The sequence below is a fragment of the Marmota monax genome, unplaced genomic scaffold, assembly GCF_021218885.2.
Source record: "Marmota monax isolate L192 unplaced genomic scaffold, Marmota_monax_Labrador192_F-V1.1 WCK01_AAM20220418_F8-fsc00212, whole genome shotgun sequence".
Lineage (NCBI taxonomy): Eukaryota > Metazoa > Chordata > Mammalia > Rodentia > Sciuridae > Marmota > Marmota monax.
The window spans coordinates 102,793-110,293 of NW_026692413.1; positions in this window are offsets into that span (position 1 = coordinate 102,793).

Genomic DNA, 7,501 nt, shown 5'->3' on the forward strand with positions numbered 1-7,501 from the left:
GCAGTTGAAAAGGAAATATTAATTAGACTGGGATTAGTTCTTGGAGGAAATGAAGGTCCAGGAACGCTATGTATCTCTTGCATGCATTTTGTTTCAGACATTTTTCCCAACATTTCCAAAGTTTATTAGTATTGTAAGGGACCTGCAAACGATGGAGGAAGAGACCACCAAGAGACCGTCTCATGCAACAGCAAAAGGGGGTTTATTGAAGATCCAGCACGCTGGGGCTCCGTGCTCACTCAAGAAGGGAGAGCGGCCAAGAGCCCCGAGAACAACTTGTGCAGGGTTTATATACATTTTTTAGAGAGAGCAGGGACTTTACACACATCATAGCCCCCTTTTAACAAATCATCATACACCGCGGGAAAATTAAACAACAACTCTCAAACATGATTAGTACATTCATTGGCGGGAACAGGTCGGGCAGGGGTGATAGGTCAGTCCTAAGGTGGGGTATACATTCAAATTGATTGGTTTAGGCCCCGGGGTGCGTACATGCTGAGCTGCATGGGTCCAGGTCATTAAGCAACTAGGTGGTCAAGGTGGGGGGGATTTCGACACACATCTAATGGGCAGTTCCGGGAATTATCTTAACTGCCACAGGAATTTCAGGTTCTGAGTGCAGCTTAGAAACTTCACAAAACCTGGTCCTTTACATTTTAATTTCAATTTATTTTATCCTTTCAGTATCCTCCAAAACTGCAAACCATCCTACTTCAAAAGAAACAACTGTGCCTTCAGACAATGATTACACATAAGTCTTATGCATAATTTTATAGAGAGTTTTGACAACTCTGTCCTGTGCTACTGGAAGCAGCTCAGTAAATGTATTAGTTATGGCCTGAAGTTACTCAGAGGGAAGAAACCCATTTAAATGTTAGCACTGTAAAATTCTCTGGATAAATTCCATATAGTCAGGCTAAGTGAAATAAGAATGTATGATAGCATAGATTTTTTAAAATATTTTTTAGTTGTACATGGACACAATATCTTTATTTTTATTTATTTAACATGGTGCTGAGGATTGAACCAAGGGCCTCATGCCTGAGAGACAAGCACTTTACCACTGAGGCACAACCCAAGCCCAGCATAGGTATTTTTAACAAGGTAAATAAAACTGCCACTAGTCAGTTGTCACAATATGAAATGCCATAATAAAATAAAATTGTTTCCTTTACTTTTATTTTCATATAATATGTTTTACAATATATTCTTATTATATTTCCGTATTTAATATTCAATTTGTTAGTGGAGCAATCTTTTAAAGGAGGCATTTGAACTTGCTCTTATTTTTAAGACATGAATTTAATTTTCAGTAATCACAAATATTATTTCAGTAAACTGTCTCATCTTGTGATTAAATGAAATAACAAAATTAAGCAAACTGAGACGACTTGAAAAGAGCACTAAAGATAATGGTGAATATTTGCCCATCTGGAAATCATACAGAGTAATATGTATAAACAATACAAGGTCTAATGTGAATACATTCCATCAAGTGCCAAACAGGTGTTTCATACAACAGAAATTCTGACAAACAAGAATTTTTGAGAATCAACTTTTCAAAAGGGGAAACTAGAACATTGTCAGTTTTAGATATACAATGAATAATCACATCCAGAGCTTTCCATAATGTACCATAAATATAGACACTGAATGGGAAAAAAAACAGGAGGAAATGTTTCATGAAGCTATTTCTTATAAAATTTTGAGGGGGGAAATGTTGTCAAATCTGGAAAGCACTTTTAAAGGCATTTCTATCAGCTGTGATAAGCATTATTCTGATGTATTGTAATGACAAGAAATTGAACTTACTGAGAGAGGCACTACAGAAAAGCTATTTCTGCCTCTTTCATCCCGTATGTTAGTAATTTGAGTTCTCTCTCTTCTTCTCTTCGCTAGCATGGCTAAGGGTCTGTCGATTTTGTTTATTTTTTCAAAGAACCAACTTTTAGTTTTGTCAATTTTTTCAATTGTTTCTTTTGTTTTGATTTCATTAATTTCAGCTCTGATTTTAATTATTTCTTGCCTTCTACTTCTTTTGCTGTTGTTTTGCTCTTCTTTTTCTAGGATTTTGAGATGAAGTATGAGATCATTTATTTGTTGGTTTTTTCTTTTTTTAAGGAATGAACTCCAAGCAATGAATTTTCCTCTTAGAACTGCTTTCAATGTGTCCCATAGATTCCGATATGTTGTGTCTGTGTTTTCATTAATCTCTAAGAATTTTTTAATTTCTTCCTTGATGTCCTCTATAACCCATTGATCATTCAGTAACCTATTGTTCATTCTCCAAGTGATGTATTCTTTTTCCTTCCTTCTTTTATCGTTGATTTTCAGTTCCATTGCATTATGATCAGATAGGATGCATGGTATTATCTCTACTCCTTTATATTGTCTAAGAGTTTCCCTGTGACATAATATATGATCTATTTTTGAGAAGGATCCATGTGCTGCTGAGAAAAAAGTGTAACTGCTTGATGTTGGGTGGTATATTCTATATATGTCAATTAAGTCTAGGTTATTAATTGTGTTATTGAGTTCTATAGTTTCCTTATTCAACTTTTGTTTGGAAGATCTGTCCAGTGGTGATAGAGGTGTGTTGAAGTCTCCCATGATTATTGTATGGTGGTCTATTAGACTCTTGAACTTGAGAAGAGTTTGTTTGATGAACATAGCTGCACCATTGTTTGGGGCATATATATTTATAATTGTTATGTCTTGTTGGTGTATGGTTCCCTTGAGCAGTATGTTGTGTCCCTCTTTATCCCTTTTGATTAACTTTGGCTTGAAATCTATTTTATTTGATATGAGTATGGATACTCCTGCTTGTTTCTGAAGTCCATATGAGTGATATGATTTTTCCCAACCTTTCACCTTCAGCCTATGTATGTCTTTTCCTATCAAATGCGTCTCCTGTAGGCAGCATATTGTTGGGTCTTGTTTTGTGATCCATTCTACTAGCCTGTGTCTCTTGATTGGTGAGTTTAAGCCATTAACATTTAGGGTTATTATTGAGATATGGGTTGTTCTTCCAGCCATATTTGTTTATTTATGTTACTAAACATGGTTTGTTTTCCTCTTTGATTATTTTCCCCCCTTTAGTGTCCTACCTCCCACTGTTGGTTTACATTGTTATTTTCCATTTCCTCTTCCTGTAATGTTTTGCCAAGGATGTTTTGAAGAGATGGTTTTCTAGCTGCAAATTCTTTTAACTTTTGTTTATCGTGGAAGGTTTTAATTTCATCTTCCATCCTGAAGCTTAATTTCACTGGAAACACAATTCTTGGTTGGAACCCATTTTCTTTCAGTGTTTGAAATATGTTATTCCAGGATCTTCTAGCTTTCAGAGTCTGTGTTGAAAGATCAGCTGTTATCCTGATTGGCTTACCCCTAAATGTGATCTGCTTCCTTTCTCTTGTAGCTTTTAAAATTCTCTCCTTATTCTGTATGTTGGGCATCTTCATTATAATGTGTCTAGGTGTGGGTCTCTTATGATTTTGCACATTCGGCGTCCTGTAGGCTTCTAGGATTTGGGGTTCTGTCTCATTCTTCAAGTCTGGGAAGTTTTCTCCTATTATTTCATTGAATAGATTGCTCATTCCTTTGGTTTGAAACTCTGTCCCTTCCTGTATCCCAATGACTCTTAAATTTGGTCTCTTGATGTTATCCCATATTTCTTGGATGTTCTGCTCATGGTTTCTTAACAGTCTTGCTGAGCTGTCTATGTTCTTTTCAAGTTGAAATACTTTATCTTCATTGTCTGATGTTCTGTCTTCTAAGTGTTCTACTCTGCTGGTAGTATTCTCAATTGAGTTTTTAAGTTGGCTTATTGCTTCCTGCATTTCTAGGATTTCTGTTTGTTTATTTTTTATAACCTCTATTTCCCTGTATAGTTGATCTTTTGCTTCTTGGATTTGTTTATGTAATTCATTGTTGAAGTGATCTTTCATTGTCTGATTTTGCTGTCTGATGTCTTCCTTGAGACTCCAGATCATCTGAAGCATGTATATCCTGAATTCTTTATCTGACATTCCATCTGCTGCAGCTGTTACCTCTTCTAATGTTGAGTTGACCTGCAATGCTTGTGGTCCTTTCTTTCCTTGTCTCTTCATACTGTTCGCGTTCCTTTCTACTTGGTGAAACTGTTGTGCTATTGAATTTTCCCCCTATATATTTATATTGGTCTTGTATAGTTGCAAAGTCTCCCTCGCAGGCTCGGGCGGCGGCTCTGCCCCTCCTCCAATTGGGGCAATGTGCCTACCACGCTGGCAGGCCGCTGGGCCTGCTCTGCCGGTTGGTAGCAGGTCCGCCGACCTTGCAGGCGCGGGCGGCGACTCTGTCCCTCTGTGGGCCGCTAGGCTTGTTTTGTCGGTGGTCGCAGTTCTGTCTACTTTGCAGGCGCAGGCAGAGGCACTGCCCCTCTGCAGGCCTCTGGGGCTGTACTGCCAGTGGGTCGCAGGTCCGCCTACCTTGCAGGCGCGGGGGGGGGGCGGCTCTACCCTTCCTCATGCCACTGGGCCTGTTCTGTCTCTCGGTTGCAGGTCTGGCCCATTCTGATGGTGGTCACAGTTCCCTCTACCTTGCAGGCGCAGGGGGGAGGGGGCGGCTGTGCCTCTCAGCAGGCCGCTGCTCCTCTTCTGCCGGTGGGTCGCAGGCCCGCCTACCTTGCAGGAGTGATTGGAAGTTCTGCCCCTCCGCGGGCCACTGGGCCTTTTCTGTCAGTGGTCACAGTTCCGCCTACCTGGCAGGCGGGGGGGTGGGGGGCGGCTCTGCCCCTCAGCAGGCCGCTGGGCCTGTTCTGTGGGTGGTCACAGTTCCCTCTACCTTGCCAGCGCAGGGGGAGGGGGCGGCTCAGCCTCTCAGCAGGCCGCTGCTCCTCTTCTGCCGGTGGGTCGCAGGCCCGCCTACCTTGCAGGAGTGATTGGAAGCTCTGTCCCGCCGCGGGCCACTGGGCCTTTTCTGTCGGTGGTCACAGTTCCCCTACCTGGCAGGCGCGGGGGGTGGGGGGCGGCTCTGCCCCTCAGCAGGCCGCTGGGCCTGTTCTGTGCATGGTCACAGTTCCCTCTACTTTGCCGGCGCAGGGGGAGGGGGCGGCTCAGCCTCTCAGCAGGCCGCTGCTCCTCTTCTGCCGGTGGGTCGCAGGCCCGCCTACCTTGCAGGAGTGATTAGAAGCTCTGTCCCGCCGCAGGCCACTTGGCCTTTTCTGTCGGTGGTCACAGTTCCACCTACCTGGCAGGCGCCCAGAAAAGCTATTTCTTAGGATAGGAAATGTATTGTAAATTACTAAGCACATGTATTTGGTGTAAAAAAATGGGTTTGAATTATGATTAAACAAGAACACATATTCACATTTAGACTGAAGCAAAATGATGAAAAACATACATAATATGAAACAATAAGAAAAAGAAAGCTAAAGTAGTTACATTAATATCAGACAATCAACTTTAAAACAAGGAATATTACCAGAAATAAAAGAGGGATATTTCTTTATGATAAGAGTCAATTATCAGGACAACATAATAATTTTAAGTATGTATACATCTAATAACAGAACTTTAAAACAGCTTAAGAAAAAAACTAAAAGATGAATGGAAAAACAGAAAATCCCCCAAAGTTAGATGAACATTCTAATAGTCTGTTCAGAAAAAAAAAGTTATAAACAAGAGAAAAATTAGTAAATATATAGAAAATAAGAAGATACCAGTTATTTTAGCCTAATTTACATTTATAAAGCACTGCACTTATAAACTTGAGAATGCACTTCTGTTTAACTGCTCACAGTATATTTACGAAAACAGACCACACTCTAGGCAATACAACAAGTCTTAATAAAAAACACAACTAAAACTGTTACAGAGTATGTACATTCTGTGACCACTATTTAAATGGATTAGATATCAATAGCAATGGTGTGGAGAGAAACATAAAGTATTTTATGATTAAGTGAACAAAAATACCTAAGGAAATACACAAAAGTAATTACAAAACATTTTGAAATAAATATAATTATCTAAAATACAGGGTTCTGTGGGAAAAGTAAAGAAAGGAAAAATTTACAGTTTTAAATACTTCCAATGGAAATAAAAACATTTAAATAAAATTACCCAAGTTTTGATCTTTAGAAGTTAGATAAGGACAAGAAAATTTACATAAAAGTAAAAATAAGTAAATACAAAGAGTGTAAATCAATGAAATAAAAAACAAATAACAAAAACATTTTAAAAGCCAACTTTATTTGAAAATAAAAAATAAATAATTCTCCTAATACTAATAAAGAGAGAAAACACATGTTGCAATTAACTATTACAAATGAGGGGGATATCCCCACAAATTTTAACTTAATAAAAGTATAATAATAAAATAATAAATTAAAGCAAACAAATTTTAAAACATATATAAAGTGCACAAGCTACTTAAAAATACATGCTACCAAATGAACAAAAGTTAAAAACATTATGCAGCTGGATGTGGTGGCACACACATATAATCACAGCAACTCAGAAGTCTGAGACAGGAGGATTGCAAGTTTAAAGCCAGCGTTGACAAATTAGTGAGACTCTGTAAAGGAACACCTGTGGAGGAATACCTGTGAGGAGGCGCACAAAGAACAGACACAGAGACACAAGATACCAGCAGAAAGACAGGATGGAGAGGAGACAGTGAAGTAGTGAAGAAGAAGAAGGGAAGTGTCCATTCCTTCCAGCCTGGGAGTTTATTAACTCAAAGAACACATATTTCCCATTACCATGACTATATTCTAATTAGTATTTCTTTAACCTTGAGTGCTAGATAACTGAGATAAGGTCCAGGTTAATACAAACACAGAACTTCTCACACCCAAGGATGTTACTACAGAAACAGGTAGTGAATCCACATAGTTATCTTAATAGCCTCAGAGGGAAACTGCTGGGCATTTCAGTCACCAAGAGTTTGCTCACAGGGAACACTTCCCTGTCTATTTCCATGGTCAGAATAACTACAAGACTTTGTCTCAAAAAGAAAGGGAAGGATTGCTGGGAGCATCTCCCTGGTAAAGCACTATGAATTTCATTCGCATTACTGAAAAAGAAAGAATTATGCTAAGTGATATAATTCAGTCACACAAATAACATAATTGTATAACTCTTTTTCTCTCTCTCTTTCTCTCTCTCTTTTTTTTTCTACTGGGGATCAAAGATCCAACCCAGTGTTAGGTGCAGGACAGGCTGAGTAAGCTGTCTGCAGGGTATGCCAAACAAAGTTAGCTGCAGGATGACCTGGCCGCTCAAACTCTCGGTCTGGTTCTTTATCAACTATTTGCTTCAAGCCCAAACGCCCAAGCACCCCCCCCCTCAAGGCTGAACACTCAACCCCCTGCTCAAGGCCAAACACTTAACCCCCCTTGTGCCAACAAGGCAGCTTGCAGACCCAGAGACCTCATTAGATTTGGGCTATAAAAACTCCCTCCTGCCGGGCCCCTCTCTCTCTCTTGCTCTCTCTCTCTTGCTCTTCTCTCTTGCTC